Source organism: Tachyglossus aculeatus, chromosome 8 (assembly GCF_015852505.1).
Source record: "Tachyglossus aculeatus isolate mTacAcu1 chromosome 8, mTacAcu1.pri, whole genome shotgun sequence".
In the NCBI taxonomy this organism is placed as follows: domain Eukaryota; kingdom Metazoa; phylum Chordata; class Mammalia; order Monotremata; family Tachyglossidae; genus Tachyglossus; species Tachyglossus aculeatus.
In genome coordinates, this window is record NC_052073.1 from 13,459,270 (window position 1) to 13,479,234 (window position 19,965).

Below are 19,965 nucleotides of genomic sequence, written 5' to 3' on the forward strand. Positions count from 1 at the left end.
TGAATACAATTGAATTAACAAACAAAAGCACTCAATGCAGTCTACTGATTGACTGACTGAATGGCTTTACCTTAGTGTAACACCTCCCTTCACTTCCCGCTCAATCTTCGCAGTTCTCCTACTGTCTTAAATAGACAGGTGAAAGTTTATTTCAATTTAGCATTAGATAAAAATTACATCTTTTGAGCATAAAAATGATAGCTCTCTGCTACACTAGCAGATGATACTCTTTTGTGAGTACTGCTGTTGGTCCAGTGGCTAGAACGTTATTTAGGGTATCGGGAGACCTAAATTCCTGATCCCAGTTCTGTGTGTAGCCAGTTAATATGGGTGAAATCTGAACACGCACTTCACAGTACGCTGCACTCTTCCCTGCCAACTTGCTCTTTGCAGTCCAGTGGGCACCTGACTGTCAGGCCTGAGAAACAGCCAAAAAAAAAAAAAAGTACGAATTGTGAGTTCGATAATCAATTCCTCTGAGCGGTTTCTCAGTCGTAGGATTGGGACCATCCGCTGTTCCTGACTGGAGATTTCATCCATCCACCTTTTTGCTGAAGAGGGTGTAAAAGACAATACTTTGAAAGTTGAGCATTAACATAACTAGACATAAAAATAGCTACTGGCATAAGCTGACGTTATTTGATCACGCAACTATGTTTCTTGGGGTTTATATCAATTTATATCATTTGGGTCAATTTGAGGGATCTTGAAAACATATTAAGGCACTCGATATTGTTTCCTGTGGGAAATTCTACTTTGTTTATGGTAAACATGCCCTTTAGTCTTTTTTTCAGGTCCAATCCTCAGACTCCAGTCAAGCAGATAGTGCTACTCTTCTGCTAGGTAAAAAAAACGGATTTACGAATGCAGGAACCCAGCTGCTGAAAAGACACACTTTCATCCAACCCTAAGCTACGTAACTGCCAATTCTCCACAGTCTCTTTTATTCCTGATGTTCTTGAAGCCACCAGCTTTCCAGGATTTTGCTGACAGTTGGATTTTTGTTGTGTCCTAGAGGGTTGTTTGCTCTTCTTAAATATATATCCTCAATACATTGTACTGAACATGCTAGATAAGAAAAGCTTGAAAGTAATAGTTGGCATCTGGCTCAAGCAAATACATTCAAACCGTTCAGACAACACTTTCCTTTCAATCTGCTATCTTACTTTATGATATGTACAAATACCAGTTCACCACTTTACATAGTCTGTATGCTGCAGTGCATAACAAAACTAGGAGGGAGAAATAAGGACCTCTTTTCATTTCCTGCCTGTAGATTTCAAAACAAAGAAATTAAATCACCTTCCTTATAGAATTTTCCAGGGCTTTAATTAAAAAATAATAATCTCTAGATTTCTACCTACCCATACCAACAGTAGGCCATTTTCTCCTGTCTTCTTCTTCCTGCATCTTCCACATTGAGAGGAACTGGATCTTAAATTAAGTTCCTAAACATGAGGTCCTAGAGGTATCGAGCAGTATAAATCCCAAAATGACATGAAGTCAGATTAAGGGCCATTCTAGGACACAGAAAAAGTTGGCTGTCAACCTTACCGTTGCCCACCTTCCAAATACATTCATCATTACAATTTTTTATCGTCATTTATCTCAAGGACCTGGCTTGGAGTCGATAGAAGTTACATCTGTAGGCAGATTATAAAGATTCGAGGCTTATTATCAAAGGAATTGGATGCTTTGCAGAGGGAAGAAGAGATGCCATTGCTGAGTGATGTTTGAAGAGAGGAACACATCAGAGAAAAATTAAACAGCCTATATCTTGACTTCAACAGAGAAGAGGGTCTATATTCTCACCTGGGACGTTTTGTGTTCTTTGTGGGTCCAGCCTTTCTTCACCTCCCAACTAGACAGAAAGCCTCCAATAAGACTCTTTGAAGTCTGTCTGGCTCACCTAGGGCTGGGGGACATTAGAGGTCCTACAGCCAAACTTAGCCCATGATAACCATCCCTCACTTCACAGAGAATTACATTTCTCCCCAATTTAATATTTTTTTGATAAATAGAATTGAAAGGTCAAAAAACTGGTGGAAGAAATGGGGATTTTTAAATTGGAATATGCTCAATAATGTCTTTCACTTTTCTCTGTTATATTAATGACTTTCCTAAATCCTGCTCTTAAAGGTTTTTTAGATATGCAAATAGAACTCTGCTTCTATAAGAGCCCAAGTCAACTGCAGCTATTGAAGCACTAATAGAAGATGCATTAAAAATCACCAATGATTACCAGCTTTCTTTAAAACTGAACTAAAATAAAATACTTCTGTAGGCTCAGTCAATGGAACAAGTAGTCATTGTTCACTCCCTGTCTTGGCTATTAATGAGACTAACTGAAGAAATTAACTGGAGGAAGAAGAGAAGAAGAGGACTACTTGTTAAGCACTTACTATGTGCAAAAGCACTGTTCAAAACACTGAAGCAGATACAAGTCAATCAGGTTGGACACAGTCCCTGTCCCACATGAGGCTCACACTCTTAATCCCCATTTTACAGATGAGGTAACTGAGGCCCAGAGGAGTGATCTGACTCTGAGAAGTTCCCTGTGGATCTGCACAGCAGTAGCAGTGGGAGGGAAAGGACTGAGAGGATGGAACATCTGAATTGCTACTTACCTATTAGAGCAATGTGTTAAAGTTGGGGATTTGGGGAATAGGTTCAGAGCAAAATGAGCAGATGCCCAAAATGGGAGGGATACAAGCCAAAGGAAAGACGCAAGAAGTTTCCACTTGAGGCCAAGTGAGGAGATAGAATTCCCCAACCACAAATGGCGACGGTGGTGGCGAAAGAGATAAAGGTGCTGCTGTGGCCGCTGACTGGATAATAATGAAGGTTAACCCGGGGATATTCCTGTACTTGCCACTGTTTGCCACTGCACTATGCTTCCTGCAGCCACCAGCTCAGCATGGATTGCAGCACTGGCAGGAAACACAAAATACCCAGCCTTCCAGCCGGGAAAGAAATTCTGTTGTATTGTACTCCCCCAAGCTCTTAGTCCCCTCTAAGGGTTACGCCTGGAGAGTTTCCAGTACTCTACCGGTTTCGACTATGAGGGGGAGAGTCAAGCAGAGGCCTGCCCATGCCATTCCTAGCTTGGGCAGTGGTTAGCGAGTGGAAGGCAATCTCTGCTACAAGTCAAAACTCACTTGTGCTGGGCAGCAGTGGCATGGGAAAGTCAAGGACAGAGACTCGGATTTACTGCACAAATGGCGGCAATGGTAAACCACTTCCGTAATTTACCGAGAAAACTCCACCAGAACAATTGCAGATGGAGGTGATTCACTCTGAGAGATATGCCCATGGTGTTGCTATGGGTCAGACAGGACTTGATGGCATAAGACAAGCTCTTAGTACACTGCTCTGCACCTAGTAAGTGCTCAATAAATACCATTGATTGATTGATTATCCATCCCTCTCCACATCAATCAATCAATCAATCAATCAATCGTATTTATTGAGCGCTTACTATGTGCAGAGCACTGTACTAAGCGCTTGGGAAGTACAAATTGGCAATTTGTACTTTTGCACAATTGCACATCAAGCAGAAGCTCCTCATCACTGGCTTTAAGGCACTCAGTCAGCTCTCTCCATCCGACTTTATCGACTTCCTTCTCCCATGACAACTGAACTCGACCTCTTCTTTCCTCTAGAGCTAGCTTACTCACTATGTGGCATTCTTGTCTCCACGACCTCTGAATTCTTGCTCACATCCTTCCCTTGACGTGGAACTCCCTGCCCGTTCAAACTGGCCAGACCACAACTCTCCCCATCTTCAAAGCCCCTCTAAAACCACATCTCCGGGAAGTCTTCCACGATTAATTTACTTTCCCTCCAGGTCAAATCCTCCCAACTATCATTTCAGGACCTCAGCCCCAACTGCGTACTTTTGTACTCACAACCACCAATACTAGTTCTGTACATACCAAACTACATACCCAACTACTTAAACACCAACTCAAATAAACAATCCTCTTCCCTTCTTCATCCTATCCATAAATTATTGCAATATTTCTCTCCCCTGCAAGATTTTAAGCTCCTTTTGGACAGGGATTGAATATCCTAACTCTATTGTGCTCTCCCAAGAGTGTAATTCACTGCTTAGCACACAGTAGAAGTTCAGTAAATATGACTGATTGATTGAATGACTGATTGATTGAGAAGCAACATGGCTTAGTGTAAGGAGCACCCGGCTGGGATTTAGGAGGCCTGGGTTCTATCTAGTCCCAGCTCCTCCATTTGCCTGCTGTGGGACCTTGGGCAAGTCATTTAACTTCTTGAACTATGTTAAAGGTCCAGAGCCCAGATATCCAAGAAAGCAAGGCTAAATCAGGTTCTGTTTGTAGGTACTGGTTTCATAACCATGAATGTGTCTATCCTCACGATCCCCCTGAAATTAGGCATTGGGAAGGGAAGGAGTCGAAGAGAAAATACCTTGCTGCTATTATATGATATTATATATTGGAGAAGCATCTTGGCTCAGTGGAAAGGGTTGCTTGGGAGTCAGAGGTCATGGGTTCTAATCCCAGCTCCACCATTTGTCAGCTGTGTGACTCTGGACAAGTCACTTTACTTCTCTGACCTCAGTTACCTCATCTGTAAAGTGGGGATTAAGACTGCGAGCCTCACGTGGGACAACCTGCTCACCTTGTGTCCCCCCCCCAGCGCTTTGCACATAGTAGGTGCTTAACAAATGCCATCATTATTATTATTGTTACTATTAAAGCTGCTTTCAACTGATAAGGATGAAAGTTACGGGTGACAAGCAGTCATGTATTGATAAATTAAGGTAAGACCTTGCTATTCTTTTTCACTAATTCCCACAAATGTGCTCTATGCAAATCTCCTACTGTGAAACTGGGGTGGTTTTTGTTTCTCCCCATTTTCCTTTCAGGCCTTAAATACATCATACAAAATCCCATATTGAACAGAATGTATTTCTGGTTCCCTTGAGATTTACTCTACAAAACTTCCCTAGGTAGCTGGTAGATAAGACATAAAGTTTAAAAAATGTGATTTTGCTCAGGTAAATCAGACTGAAATTCAGGTAGAAAAATGCATTTTTTCCTTAAATCCAATGCTAAAAATAGATAGGGACAGGTTGACATTTAAAATTTCTTAATGACCTTTGGTCAAAATAATTCAAAACTCCTCTATATTTTCAGGTCCTTATTAGCTGGGCCTTGACTTCGCCATCATTCATTCATTCAATCGTATTTATTGAGCGCTTACTGTGTGCAGAGCACTGTACTAAGCGCTTGGGAAGTACAAGTCAGCAACATATAGAGACGGTCCCTACCCAACAACGGGCTCACAGTCTAGAAGGGAAAGACAGACAACAAAACAAAACTATCCTAGGAGAGAAGGAAAAAAAACAAACAAAAAGAGCCGCCAAACGAATCGATCTTTATTCCATTTTAAGCCCTGCAAGATTTTCCAGATATTTCAAAGGTCTCCTTCCCTGAATAAAATACTACATTTATTTAATAAAGCAGGTTGGATTTACTGTACCAGTACTAGTAAGCACTTTTTACTTTCCTCAAGACAGATGAAAGTCGACGGTATATGCTTTTTGCTACAACTGCACAAGTTTACAAGTCACAATTGAATTACCAAACTGAGCAAAAGAAAGATTATTCCTGAGGGAGCTGTGCAGGTTTCAGGCTTGTTTTCTTTTTAAGAAGGGTTTAAAGAATTAGCAATAAATGTTATCAAGTGCAGCTAGAAAATGATGCGGACTTATTGCTTTGTGCGGGCCCTAAAGGGCATCATGAAAAATAAATTCTTCAACTGTTCTTTCCAGAGGGAAAGAGGAAAAAATATACCAGTGGCTGTGAGCATCACAAACCCGGTTTGGCTGTACTGAAGAAAAAATCAAGTTCATTGGGGGGATCTTTGCCTTGATCAATCAATAGTATTTAATGCGTGCCAACTGTGTGCAGAGTATTGCATTGAGTGCTTGCGAGAGTACAAAAGAGAAGACAGAATCCATGCCTTCAAGGAGCTTACAGTCTAGTAGGGGAGAGAGACATTTAGGAGTATTTGCAGGGGTGAAAAGGGGCAAAGAGGGCCGGATTAACCCTGGTGAAACACAGCAACTAGAACTGCTATAAACCTGAAATCAACACAGGCCATGGTGGGTTGACCCTTGAGGAGGCTGAGCTGGAATTGTTAGAAAAAGGTGCTTATGGAAGTTGAGAAGCAATAGGGCCTAGTGGGTACAGTACAGGTTTGGGAGTTGGAAAGCCCAAGTTTTAATCCTAGCTCTGCTATTTGCCTGCTGTGTGATCTTAGGCAAGTCACTTAACTTCTCTGTGTCTCGGTTTTTTGTTATTGTAATAACAAAATAATAAAAATCCCTCTAGACTGTAAGCTTGTTATGGGCAGGGAATGGTTTTGCTAATTCTACTGTACTCTCCCAAACTACTTACTACTGCCATAATGCCTGTCTGGTTCTGAACCTAGTAGCTCAGGGACTCTTTCAGGAGATTGGCAAGATGAAAGTGAAAGAACTCAAACTTTTCTCATTCCCAAGACTTCTGGTAAGGATTCAAGAGCCAGTCCCTGGGGAGGGGGTGCTTCCAAAATGTCTCATCCATACCACCAATATCCCTAATCCTGATCTGAACCTGAATAGGAAAAGGGAACAGTACCTTGTGTTGCTAGGAGAGGGCTTTATAGATTGGGCAATCAGTTATTCCCTCCCTTCATCTTCCCCTAGAATGAAAGCATGTTGTAGTCAAAGAATGGGTCTACCAACTCTTATACTGTACTTTCCAAAGCACTTAGTACAGTGCTCTGCACACAGTAAGCACTCAGTAAATATGATTGATCGATTGGCCAATTGATTGACAGCCAGATGAAATAATTGATTGATTGATCTATCTGTGGAGGACCTCCAGTTACACTGCACTATTGAAGTATGGACAGCTCCACCTGCATGGTGAAGAGCATGACTGTGCTTCCTTGGCTACAATGTTCTATCGCTCTTGCCATGTTCACCGTAATAAAATCTGAAAAACAAAGTAAAAAGTATGTTTCAACTTTCCTTGTGTCCCATCACCTGGTCTCTCACCCCCTGTTCCCATCATTCTTAGATTGCGTGCCCCTTGCAGGGAAATGACCATGCCTATTTGCCATCCTTGTGCTTTTTCCCATGCTGAGTACAGGGTTCTGCACATCACAGACAGTCAACTACTATTAAGTGATTGAAATACAGTGGAATGAATGAACTAAAAGTACATTTCACTTTGAAATTCCCCTCCACGGGGCCCGTTCCAAGGTTTAGAAACAGGGATGTCAATGAAGCAAGTTGTATGGCAAACCTATATGTCTCAGTTTCTCCTGCCAAACCTTTTGTTTATCCATCTTGTCAACAGTGGCTGTATTTGAGCTCCTCCTCCCAAAAGCAACTCATCCTTGGAATCTTGATTTTTCACACTGGTTACACATGAAAAGATGATTCTCAAAACATACATCCTAACCCAGTATTCAGACCATAGGTCTTCCAAGTCTGGGTGACTCAATCCTTTCACATTTATAAAGCTATCAGTCAACATTCTAAGGTTCCATCTACCTCTCTATGGCTGAAAGAAAAGTACTGTCTACATTCATTCAGCTACCTAATTTTAGAGCCAAAAAAAATGCATGAGTGGAATCGTGCTCAATGAATCAATATTTACAGCAGACTAATCCTGTGCTGTTTTATATTATTGAGTTACACACACCAAAGATGGATGAATTCAGAGTTATCTTCTTTTAACGCCTTTATTATTTTGGTGGAAATCCATTTAAACAGTCAGAGCTATAAAACCGAAAACCACAGGATGCCATTTTACCCTTCGTTCTTTTCAGTTCCAGCTATGTCAGCCCTTATCTTCCTCAGATTCAAATAATCATCCACCTTGGATTTGGGTTATTTGCATCAACACTTGCTTTCTACAAATGAAACAGGCCTCCTTTTCCCATGGAAATTTACATTAGAGAGGTTTACAGGCTCTATAACATAATGCCAGTGGGTTATCAATTGTGTTTCAGAATATAATTTATCAATGTGCTGGTCTACTGTTTCATAACTAGGCAAAAGCTAGTTCCCTGCCGTTTGTTTTTCTCATCTACCAGAGCCCCTGTATCAGCAAGAAAGCCTGGAAATAAAAGAATATATTTCTGGACCTAATATTGTTGAATGACCATTCCTTACCCTTTGTAATTCTAATGTTTGAGAAATACAGATAGCGACGTGAAAGATTAGCTTTCATATCATTTATGTGAATGAAATGTTCACATTTCTTCAGGTGAGGAGGATTTGGGGAAGAGCAAAAGAAATCATAAAAACACAAATCAGAGAGTCCAAGAAAATGGGGAAGCTACCTGGAGTTTCACAAAGCCAGCCGGTACTCCATTATAGTAAATTCTATGCACACTGATTTATGCAATTATGACTTAGACAAAACATACGCCTCAGTGGGTGCAGACTTCAAGAAAATTACAGGTGCCACTGTATGGAAGGATTTTAATGAACTGGCAGCACTTCATCATTTTGGTAATCATAGAAATTAGAGGAGGAAATTAGACACTTGTTAGGTCATCAAGTCCATCAACATGCCGACTCAGAATCGGTCCCAAGTGTCTATATTTTCTAGTGCTCTAAGATGTTACCTAGTGGAAACGATTTTAGCTTGCTAAAGGAAGTTGAGACTTAATTTGCTTTGGCTTATTTGCTCACAACACCAACACCTGCAATTTACAGGTGCAAATGAATGATGAAAAATAGGTGAACTCTCCGAAGAGAAAATTATTTTGGCTTTTAGTTTTTTTAATAGCATCTAACACTCAATGCACAGTGGCCACACCGAATCCTCTGGTTCACCATAAGAATGTGCTCAAGTAAAGCCCAAAGAAGTGGCTCAGAAAAATAAAGTGGATGAAATGGAAGAATGCTTACATATCCTAACTGCAGTTTGTCAACCCACTCTCTTTTGATCTCATGTTGATTAGAATGTACTAAGATTGATTTCTCCACTATTTAATGTCACCTGCCAACTACTGCTACAGCAGATAATTACCATATGACAAACCAAGAATAACTGCTTTGGCAATGTTCTGTTCTCTGGTCTCTGGTCACTGCTCACTGAGCAACTTTAAACAGAAAAATAGCTCACCATTATCAACAAATCACTGTATGAATCACATGGCACCACATAATACAGCTTGAAAACATGATCCTTGCCCTAAAAGAGTTTACAACATAGCAGGGGAGACAGACACAAAATAACTACAGATAGGAGTAATAATAATAACGATGGTATTTGTTAAGCACTTACTATGTGCCAAGCACTGTTCTAAGCGCTGGGAGGGATATAAAGTAATTGGGTTGTCCCACATGGGGCTCCCAGGCTAATCCCCATTTTACAGATGAGGTAACTGAGGCACAGAGAAGTTAAGTGACTTGGCCAAAGTCACACAGCTGACAAGTGGCATAGCTGGGATTAGAACCCATGACCTCTGACTCCCAAGCCCAGGCTCTTTCCACTGAGCAACGCTACTTCTCTAGGAGTAAAAAGAGCATGGAAAGATGGATGTGAGGATAAGTAGGTATTTAAATAGCAAGAGTGGGTATGTTCAGAAATACTGCAGGTGTTTGTGAGTTCATAAGTGTAGAAGAGGTGCAGAATGTTGAGAACTTGTCAGCATGTTTTGTAAAAATCTGAATTTGCTCTCACCCTGAACATAACAATACATTGCCTCATTAGTCTGTGCCTGTTTCACAGTACTTGCGTGGAAATCCCCACAGACAACAGTCATCATTGAAACACTTTTTTTAATCTTTTTACTTGTTAACAGTGATATGTAGTTACGATTTGCTCATTTTCTTGAATTTCTCCAATCAATTGAAAATCAGTAATGACTTGAATTTCAGTGAGTCTGTGGCTCGGAGGGGGTAAATCAGGCACATAGAGTGGTGAGTTAGTTCTTTCAGTCCACTGTGAAACCTTTCTGGTCACTGCAACTGTAGATTACCCTTGAAATCCGACACATCAACCAGTCACTCAATCTGCAAACTTAGTGATAATGGTGGCATTTATTAAGCATTATGTGCCAAGCACTGTTCTGAACACTGGGATAGGTAGAAGATAAGCAGAGAAGACACAGACTATGAGCCCTGGGTGGGACAGGAACTAGTAGGGGAAAAACAGGTATTTTACCATAGTTTCATAGATGAGGAAACTGAGACCCAGAGAAGTAAAGTGACTTGACCATTGTCACACAGAAAGTGGCAGAGCCAGGACTAAAACCTGGGTCTTTGGCGTCCCAGTCCATATCCTTTCCATTAGGCCACTTGCCTTATTCACTCAATCGATCATATGTATTAACTGCTTACTGTATTATTAAGTGTATTTACTAAGTGCTTACTGGGTGCAAAGCACTGGGGGAATAAATACAACAACAGACACATTCCCTGTCCACATGCCAGAGAGAAACTTAGGATCTGGTGGTTTCAGTGTTCAGCCAGGTACAATCTGTTATTTTTATAACTGCAACTGGGAAATGGACACATTAATCGGTTTTTAATGAACAAAGGGAAATGGACACATTAAGTGGTTTTTAATGAACAAAGAGTTGGAGTGATAAAAAATAAAACTTGTTTGGGCCAGGAGCTGGATAGTCTCATTCATTCTAGCCTTTATTATGTTCAAAGTCATCTGAGTCGATCAGTACCAAGTACTGATCCCTCAAATGTCAACTGAAAATCTCCACAGGTAAACTGCAATGGCTTTCAAGTAAATGAATTATGAAAAGGAGTCCCTGTCTGTAGGAAGTAAGCAAGTATTCGCTAAAATCAAGCTCAGTTAATAGGTTCAGTGGGAGATAAACTGAGCAAGAAACCTTGTGCAGAGAATGCAAAGAGTTACAGCCACAAGACTCCATCACTACTTACTTTAATGTCCTCTGAGGTCTGGGAATACCCACACTCAAATTGCCAGAGGGTCTTGCATTATAATAATTGGATTTACTGAAAATAGAAAGGTGAAAGGGCTGATGTGAGGACATCTATTTAGAGAAGGAGCATGGCTTAGTGGAAAAAGCATGGGTCTGAGGATCGGGGACCTGGGTTTGAATCTCAGCCCTGCCTGCTGGGTAACCTTGGGCAAGTCACCTAACTTCTCTCTGCCTCAGTTTCCTCACCTGTTAAGCAGGGTTTCAATACCTGTTCTCACTACAATTTAGACTGTGTGCCCTATGGGGACAGGGACTGTGTCTGTCCTGATTACATTGTCACAGTGCTTGTCACATAGTAAGTGCTTAATAAATACCACAATTATTATTATTTTCTATAAAGCTTTTAGTACTGTAACAGACTCTCCACAGACTCTGGTGGAGTTCAACTTTCCCCTGGGAGCCCGTAAGGCATGAATAGAAAGAAGCCAATCAATCAGTTACCTACTGCTTCAGAGAAGCAGCATGGCTCAGTGGAAAGAGCACGGGCTTTGGAGTCAGAGGTCATGGGTGCGAATCCCAACTCTGCCAATTGTCAGCTGTGTGACTTTGGGCACGTCACTTAACTTCTCTGTGCCTCAGTTACCTCATCTGTAAAATGGGGATTAAGACTGTGAGCCCCGTGTGGGACAACCTGATCACCTTGTAATCTCCCCAGCATTTAGAACAGTGCTTTGATGATGATGATGATGATGATGGCATGTGTTAAGCGCTTACTATGTGCGAAGCACTGTTCTAAGCACTGGGAGGGATACAAGGTAATCAGGTTGTCCCACACGGAGCTCACAGTCTTCATCCCCATTTGACAGATGAGGTAACTGAGGCACAGAGAAGTTAAGTGACGTGCCCAAAGTCACATAGTAAGCCCTTAATAAATGCCATTATTATTATTATTATTACTGAATGCCGGGCCCAGGACTGAGAGCCCCAGCTCTTAGAACAGTTTTTGGCACAAAGTAAGTGCTTAACAAATACCATAACTATTATCGTTATTTTTAAGTCAAACAGATACAATCTGCAAACACCTATGGTGTCCACCGCATTCAACCCGTTCCACCCAAAACCTATAAATCGTTGACATTAATCCCAAATTCCTAGTTCAGTACTCTGTAATCAGTAGGCAATTGAAAAATGTGGTTCCTTCTGATAAGGATAATGAGAAGCAAATATCAACGAGATTGAGGCTTTTTTGCTCATGGATAGAACTGCATCTGATTCTGACTAAAAGATCGACAGGGGCACAAAGCTGCAATCCGTATGATGTTGCAGACATGGATGCAAATGTGTTTGGCCAAAACGTGAGCCACAGAACAAAGAATGTAATTTTTTTCATATTAGGATGCAAATCCTACTGAAATATCTGAGTACTTTGGTGAAATAGCTCTAATTATGTACCATGCGGTACACGGACTGTGTCTGACCTGATTATTAACTACCCCAGCATTTAGAACAGTGCTTGAGACAGTAAGTGCTTAACAAATGCATTAAAGTTAGTCGATAGGTCACATTCACTGGATGTTTATTGTGTGCAGGTTATATATATATATATTAATCCTAGAGGGCAAATATCATCCCTTTTCCTTCTTCAGAATGTCCCCTAAATAACTAGTAAGATGCTTTATGCCTAAAAGGCATTCTCAGCTGCAACTCGGCTGAAAACATATCAAGCAAGGCACACTGCAATCAAGAAGGGAACTACTTATTTCCAACTAAAGCTTCATGATGATTGTAGGCTTGTGGGGGCAGCTTTATCTCAGTAGTTCATCAATTTGGACAGTTTATATTTATGGATTTTCTGGGTCTATGATCTACGTGCGAACACCTGCAATAAATTGGCATCGTTCCCTCATGAATCTCATTTAGAGACTTGCAATTTTCTGGCTCAGTGTTATTAATGGACAGTGTTGAGTTCTAATCCCAAAATCCAGTCCCAGTTCTGCCACCAGCATGCTGGATGTCCTGAGGCAAGTCACTTACCCACTCTGGGCCTCAATTTCCTTGTCTTTAAAATGAGAATAAATTGCCTGATCCCACTAGACTATGAGCCCCACATGAAGCAGGGACTCTGTCTAATCAGATTCTCTTGTATTTTCACCAACACATAGCACAATACCTGGCAGATACTAAGCTCCTATAATAACACCTTTAAAAATTGTAAGCTCCCTGTGGGCAGAGATTGTGTCTACCAGCTCTATTGTATTGTACCTCCCCAAATGTTTACTACACAGTAAGTGCTCAATACATACTATTTATTGGAAACAAGATTGAAAACAGCAACAGGCACTGTAAAGCAAATACACCACCACAACAAAGGACAGTCTTTGTGTATGCAAGACATAATGGGACTTTTCAGCCATCAATGCACCCATATCAATCAATCGTATTTATTGAGTTCTTCCTGTGTGCAGGGCAGTGTATTAAGCAATTGGGCAAGTACAATACAACAGTTGGTAGACACATTTCCTGCTCACAAGGAGCTTATAGTCTAAAATATATGTGAATATGAATATATATATATATACGTATATGTATACACACAGAGTTAAGCAGATGATCAAAAATACTGTTGATCACAAAAGTAACTGGTGAAGCCAGTTGCACAAACTAGAATATAGAGTTGATTTGCATAGGTTTACAATGCCTTTGTTTTAGATGACGCTATAGTGTTAAAATATATATGGCCTTAAAGTGAAGGAAAAAATAGACTCTATTCCACATGCTTTTATGGAACACTGGAAAAGGAAATTTGGAATACAAGATTTCAAGATGCCAAACTGAAAGCAGAGAAGATGATATCAAGGAAGGCAACAGCATCTAATCCCAGTTCTAAACCCTATGCTACTGAACTTCCAAGCACAGTAAAAGCTTTTACATATTTTTCTGTTACCTTCGTCTGTGGATTTTCTTTTTACTCATATCACTGTGGCTATTCTTGGATGCACAAATAGTTGAAGTAGGATTTATACAACTGTGCACTCCTGGCTGAAAGGCAAAACGGGAAAGCATCCAGAAATGAACATTTTTGTTAATGGCTTAGATGGATTCTCCTACCACAGAATTCTCTTCATGGATATAAATAAAATAATGTGTTCTTACTTCCTTTAGAAAAATGGCACCACCTCTGACGGGGTCTCTATTCTCATTTTAAAGGCTTCTTCCATTTTTCTGGACCTTCCATAATGGAGATCTACCTCCAGGAAGTTTTAAGTGTTGTCAGAACCTCCTGTATAGCTGAGGAAGCTGGCTTTCTTCAATTAAATATAAGGTATTCCTATCCTTTAGGTCTGAGCATGCTAGTTTAGTAATATTTTCTTAACCAGATCAGAAACAGAAGGGCCATATTTGGATTGAATGTGATGAAGGAAAAGGCGATCCCAGTTTTCACAATGCACATGTGAACTGGCTAGAACGTAACGTCCCTTGGTACGGAAATGTTTTGTTCCATCAAAATCTCAGGATCGTAAACGACACTTCATCAGTAGTTCATGAGTAGTATACTGGCATTAAATTGCATTCCATTCTTTACTGGAAATAAATGTAAGCTCGTTTTGGGTACGGAATGTAGCTGCCAACTCTGTTGTATTGCACTCTACCAAGCACTTAGTAGAGCACTGCACATAGTAAACACTTAATAAATACCACTGATGATGATAAATGAACTTCAAGCAGTTATAAATTAATGAAATAATTCTACCTGTGCAATGTCAGAAGTAAAGTGTCAGACCACGTACACAGCCTGAAACAAGCCTTTTTGTTTTCGAAACCTTGAATTTCCCCCATCACAGAAGCCATGTACTATTTCTTACCATTACCTCCCTTAAACTCCTTATTTTCCATTGAAAAGATCATGGACGCAACGCGATTTCGTATTACCACAGGGGTTGGCAATAATATAACTACTGTGTTATAAGAGGGATTCCTGAATAGCAAAATATCCCCCATAACATGGGGGTCTCATTCTTGCAAAACCCTACTTGGAGGAAAACTCGTGCTCTCATACTCACCTGTTCTAGAGTTTCACACAGGTGAGTATATAGTTTCTTCCAATTTGATAGTAAGTTGCATTCAATCAGGAAGTTTCATCTGATAATGACAGCTTAATTCCCTAAAAACATTCTAGTTAAAGCGTGAAGAGAGAAAACATGACATGGCAAACTGAGAGTGCTAATCTACTAAATATAACAAGGCCCTTTAAAAGGATGATTACAATTTTTACTACATTACATAGTCCAATTTCCTTGATGGCATCTTTCCTAAATATCCAGAGAAATGCTGAAGTAATATTAGAATCAATTTTACAACTTTACACTTGGTCATGTCAAGATTCATTAGCATTTTATGGCTTAATACTTCTTTCTTTGCATCTTGATTGCATGGCATAATTTTTGAAAGTAACCATGCCATTTTCCCAGATTAGCATCTAAGTTGTTAACCTCACTTGCTCCAAAATGATCTTTGATTTACTTTATCTAGCAATATGTTAATAGGTGCTCCATTTTATAGGGTTATAGAAGACAGCCAAACCTGGGTATTAAAAAGCTATCGTGTTAAAAGTCAAGTGATTTTAAAATACAATGGTGACTGTTAATGTATTTCAGAAAACGTTCCATTGTAAAATATCCCCATTCGAAAGTGAGGGTCTATACTACCTAATTATCTGTGTAATTCAGATTTAACAATAAATTTGGCTTCAATTATCTAGACATGGCAGTTCAAGCCAAAAACGATTTCCACCCTAAGTAGCCACATTACTGAGATCAAAATGAATGTTGAGGTCCTGAACTGTGCAGATGATTTGGTCATGTATATCCATCATATCCTAATTCCAAAATATAATATCTTCCCTAATTATACAAGATTTGTCTGGCACAGCAAATATCAGTGAATTTTCAATGATCCCAAATGGATACCTAACAAGTTATCCTTCTCCCATGACAAGCTTAAGGTGTTTTAACTGGTAGGGAAAGGAGGTGAATGCAGTGCCATTCTGTATTTTTTTTCCAGATTTAATTATGGGGTATCTCCCCCCATGGAACTACCAACCTGTGGGGAAAATTCCCCCCAAATTAACTCTAAATATAGAAGGAAAAATAGTACCAGAAAGACTTCCTAACCCGAGTTGGAGATTCACGGTCACATCCCCAGATTTTGGTGTTAAAATATCCCCACAAACCTCAGGATGTTCCCCTGTGAAATGTGTAGACAGCCAATGTTTCCATCCCAGTCTCCCTCAGCTCTCCATCCTATTTTCCTTTTCACTGTAAAAATATCAAAGAAAATCATTCAGCTGGACTCCAAGTAGTCTGTTGAATGGGTTCTGAATGTTGTGAATCAACTTTGAGTTGCAGGTCATTTCAACACTATGTTCCTCTGTTCTCCTCATGAAAGGGACTGAAAGGGAGCCAAATGGCATAAAACATTTTCTCAAAGATCAGCTCTCTTTCAGACCCCATACTTTGACATCGAAGTTGAAGCATAACAAAAAATTACCCACTGACTGAGTTGCAGCAGGCTTGTTTTTCCCCCCTCCCCTGAAACTCTGAAGATAAAGAATGATTGCTTTCCTTGGTCACCTGATGGAGCCGAATTCACTAAGTACCTAAGCCAGTTTTCCATTATTCCTCTCATTCTTCACAACACAGCACCTGATACTATCATCATTATTTGTTTGCATTTTCTTTCCTATTTTATGATAAGAAGGATTTTTTTCCACTGTTTACCCCAAAACAAATAAAGCCTGTCTCAGTTCTGCCTCTAAAACAATGCATTTTCTCAAGGGAAGTATAAATGATACTGTGTTTTAGATAAATTACAAATTTAGTGACTGTCTCCTGGAAATTGTCATTTACATTGCCCTTCATATAAAACCAATTCTGCATCTCCAATTTCAGTTCTTCTTGCAACTACATAAATATTTTTATAAGCCAAATACCGTGCTTAAAAATAAGTGTAGCTACATGGAGCTAGAGTGTCTCCCAAGGGTAACATCACCTTAAAATATAAAGGAAGGCAATATACGTTCGCCGCACATCCTTATTTCAGAATAAATGTTGTCAGCTTGGGGACCTTTATAAAAAGAGCTTTCTGCTTTCAGATGTTCTGCATTATATGTGGGTCAACTGCCTCCTGTTTGACACAAGGGAGGCTTCCTGTATATTTTTTTTCTCTCTCTTTCCTAAGTCCTTCAGCTGAAATCTGTCACCACAGCTAAATCCTTTTGGATCCTTCCCCCACATAGAGACAGAGATTTGTTTTACATGTCTCTAACTTACTTAAAACATAATGACAATCCTCATGTAATTCATTGGAAGCGTTAAAGCAGGAGAGGAAATGTGCAGTGGGTTGAAATTGTAAATCACTGCCCATCAAAATGTCCATGGGGGAGAATGGAAGAGAGACAGATACAGAGAGAGACAGAGAGACAAGATACTGCAATGAGTTGCCTTGACCCCACTAGGGAAAAGAATATTTTTTCAGGAACTCTCCAGCTAGAGGAAACTTCAAAGGGAACCTAGGGGGTAAACAGCCAATTTTATTTAACTTGGTCAAAACAGGGAATATTTATAAGAAGTAACTCCACTTTTGAGCTCAAAACTGGACATAAAAAAAAACTGCTTGCAAATCAGGGACATTCAGGAATTTTATCCCAAAATGCTATGCTTTTCCCATGGCATGTAGCTTTGGTTTCTCCAATGTGAACTGTCTAAGCAGTCACGGAATAGATTCATTTTGAGCTCCTGTTCATTTCAGAAGGTGAAATAGTTCAAATAAACAGTGGTGACTGTAGAATAGTTCAAATTAACAGTGGTGACTTGACACAAGGTCACAGGAAATGAAGGAGCCAGAGTGATTGGGATGCATGGAAAAGAAGCTCTGGCTTCAAGGAACTCTCTCCAGGTTTATAGAAAACCAAAACTTTTCTTCCAGCTTTCTATTTAGCAGTCTGAAAATGTAAAAAACTTTATTCCAAGGGATTTATTTATAATGGCCAGGGAGATACTGATCCATATTCCCAGAGTACCAAAGAAATCAGGAAGGCTCAATTGAGAATTAGGTCCCAGGCTTAACCAGAAATCATCCTTTGCTTTTCCTTTCTAGTCCATTTCTTCCTTGTTTTCATAGGAAAAACAATTAAATAAGTAATAATAACATTTGTCAAATGCTATGTGCCAAAGCACTGGGGTAGATACAGTACTCTCAGTTCAGACACAGTCTCTGTCCAACATTGGGGCTCACAGTCTAACCGGAGGAAGCTCAAACATTTAAGTCCCATTTTAGAGATGAGGAAACCGAGGCACAGAGAACGGTGCCTGGAACATAGTAAGTGCTGAACAAATACCATGATTATTATTATTATTATTATTACTAAGTGACTTGCCCAAGGCCACACATCAGGCAAAGTGATGGAGCTGGGATTAGAATCCAGGTCCTTAGACTCCCAATCCTGTGCTCTTCAACTATGCCAGGCAGATACTCACTTTTTTGGGTCAAGTGATCTAGGAAGAAGTAGAAGGAAGAGGAATGAGGAGGGGAGGAGTGGGTGGCACTAACAGATGAGGGACCAAATGAAGTTTCTGAAGACCTAATCTTTACCAAAAATTATATGTAAGTTTGGGTCAGACCTGGGTGAATCTAAGTCATCACCTAAAACCCAATCTCCTTCACAACATTTCCTGGTTCCCTAACGTTTCCTATGCCAAATCTCAACATCTTTTCCTCCCTCCTTACTCAGCCTGTCAATTTCTTTCCCCCACTCTCTCCTCCTACCTTACTCGACTTTAATCAGGCCCTTCTCCTGCTTATTTTTGTGCTTTCCCTCCCCCCCCCCCCAACCCATATATACACTCCCTTACGCACCAACGCCCAACTGGCAAGTATTCTTCCATAACATAAACTCTCCTTTTGAATCTTATATCAAAATGGGCTTCATTACACCACTCCCTTCAGCCAGGAAAAATTACCTGAGACTGAACACAAAGTTCTGTGCTGTTGTAGCTAAAAAGGATTTTGGACTTTTACATCTGGCTAATTTAGACTTTGTCCAACAAAAACAAGGGCTGTGTCTAGTGGAGAGGTCGGTTCAGCACATAACCTATGGTTAAATTTAGCTCAGACTATTCGGTTTTTCTTTAACCAACTTCGAGTGAGATTTGTCCCAAAAAGTGTGCAGTCTAAACTCTTTGAAGCTTCCTCAAGATTGATATAGTGACCTTAAAGAGCTAATCCAACTTACCCTTATTTGTGTCCCACAGATTTAAATTCCTTTATTTTTTTTCTTTTATCTTCCAGGCTGCAAGGCTCTGAGAAACTTGTAAACAAACAGGCATTTTTATTTCAGTTCAAGTTACGTTTCTAAGACCTTCATGGCTGCTGTACAAACTCTGAAATCTCCTCAGTGCTCTGCTATTGTTCCACTGGAGCAGAGACCTTTGTGCACAACAGGTTTTCAAAATACAGCAAGCTGTGTTGTATCTGAAGCTCCAACTACATTGTTCATTCCTAGCATTACTTTGAGACTCCAGTGTATTGGAAGGTCAAGTCATTCTAGGTATTTTGCATGATTTGGCACTTCACATAAAATAATGAGCAGCTCAGAATTTTGACCTCAGAGGGGGTTAGGAAAGATTCCATATATACATAGTTCTGTGTTTTAATCACCACCTACATTGCTTCGCTACATTTTACATAGATATTGGCAACACAAAATAAATCAGAACCAATTTGACAAAACTAATAGACAGCATACTTCATCAAGTAAGAATGACACCATTAAGAAAGAAATGCGGTTTCTGTGTACAGAAACTTTTACAAGACAACGGTTCTAAGGCAAACTTAGTGTTCAGTCAATTCTCAAAGGGCATTTTGGATGGATCCAAAAGACTGGAGTTGCTTGAGAGAACCTTAAAATGCATACTGCAAACAGTATCACATATTCTTTTTACATGGCTCGATGCATAG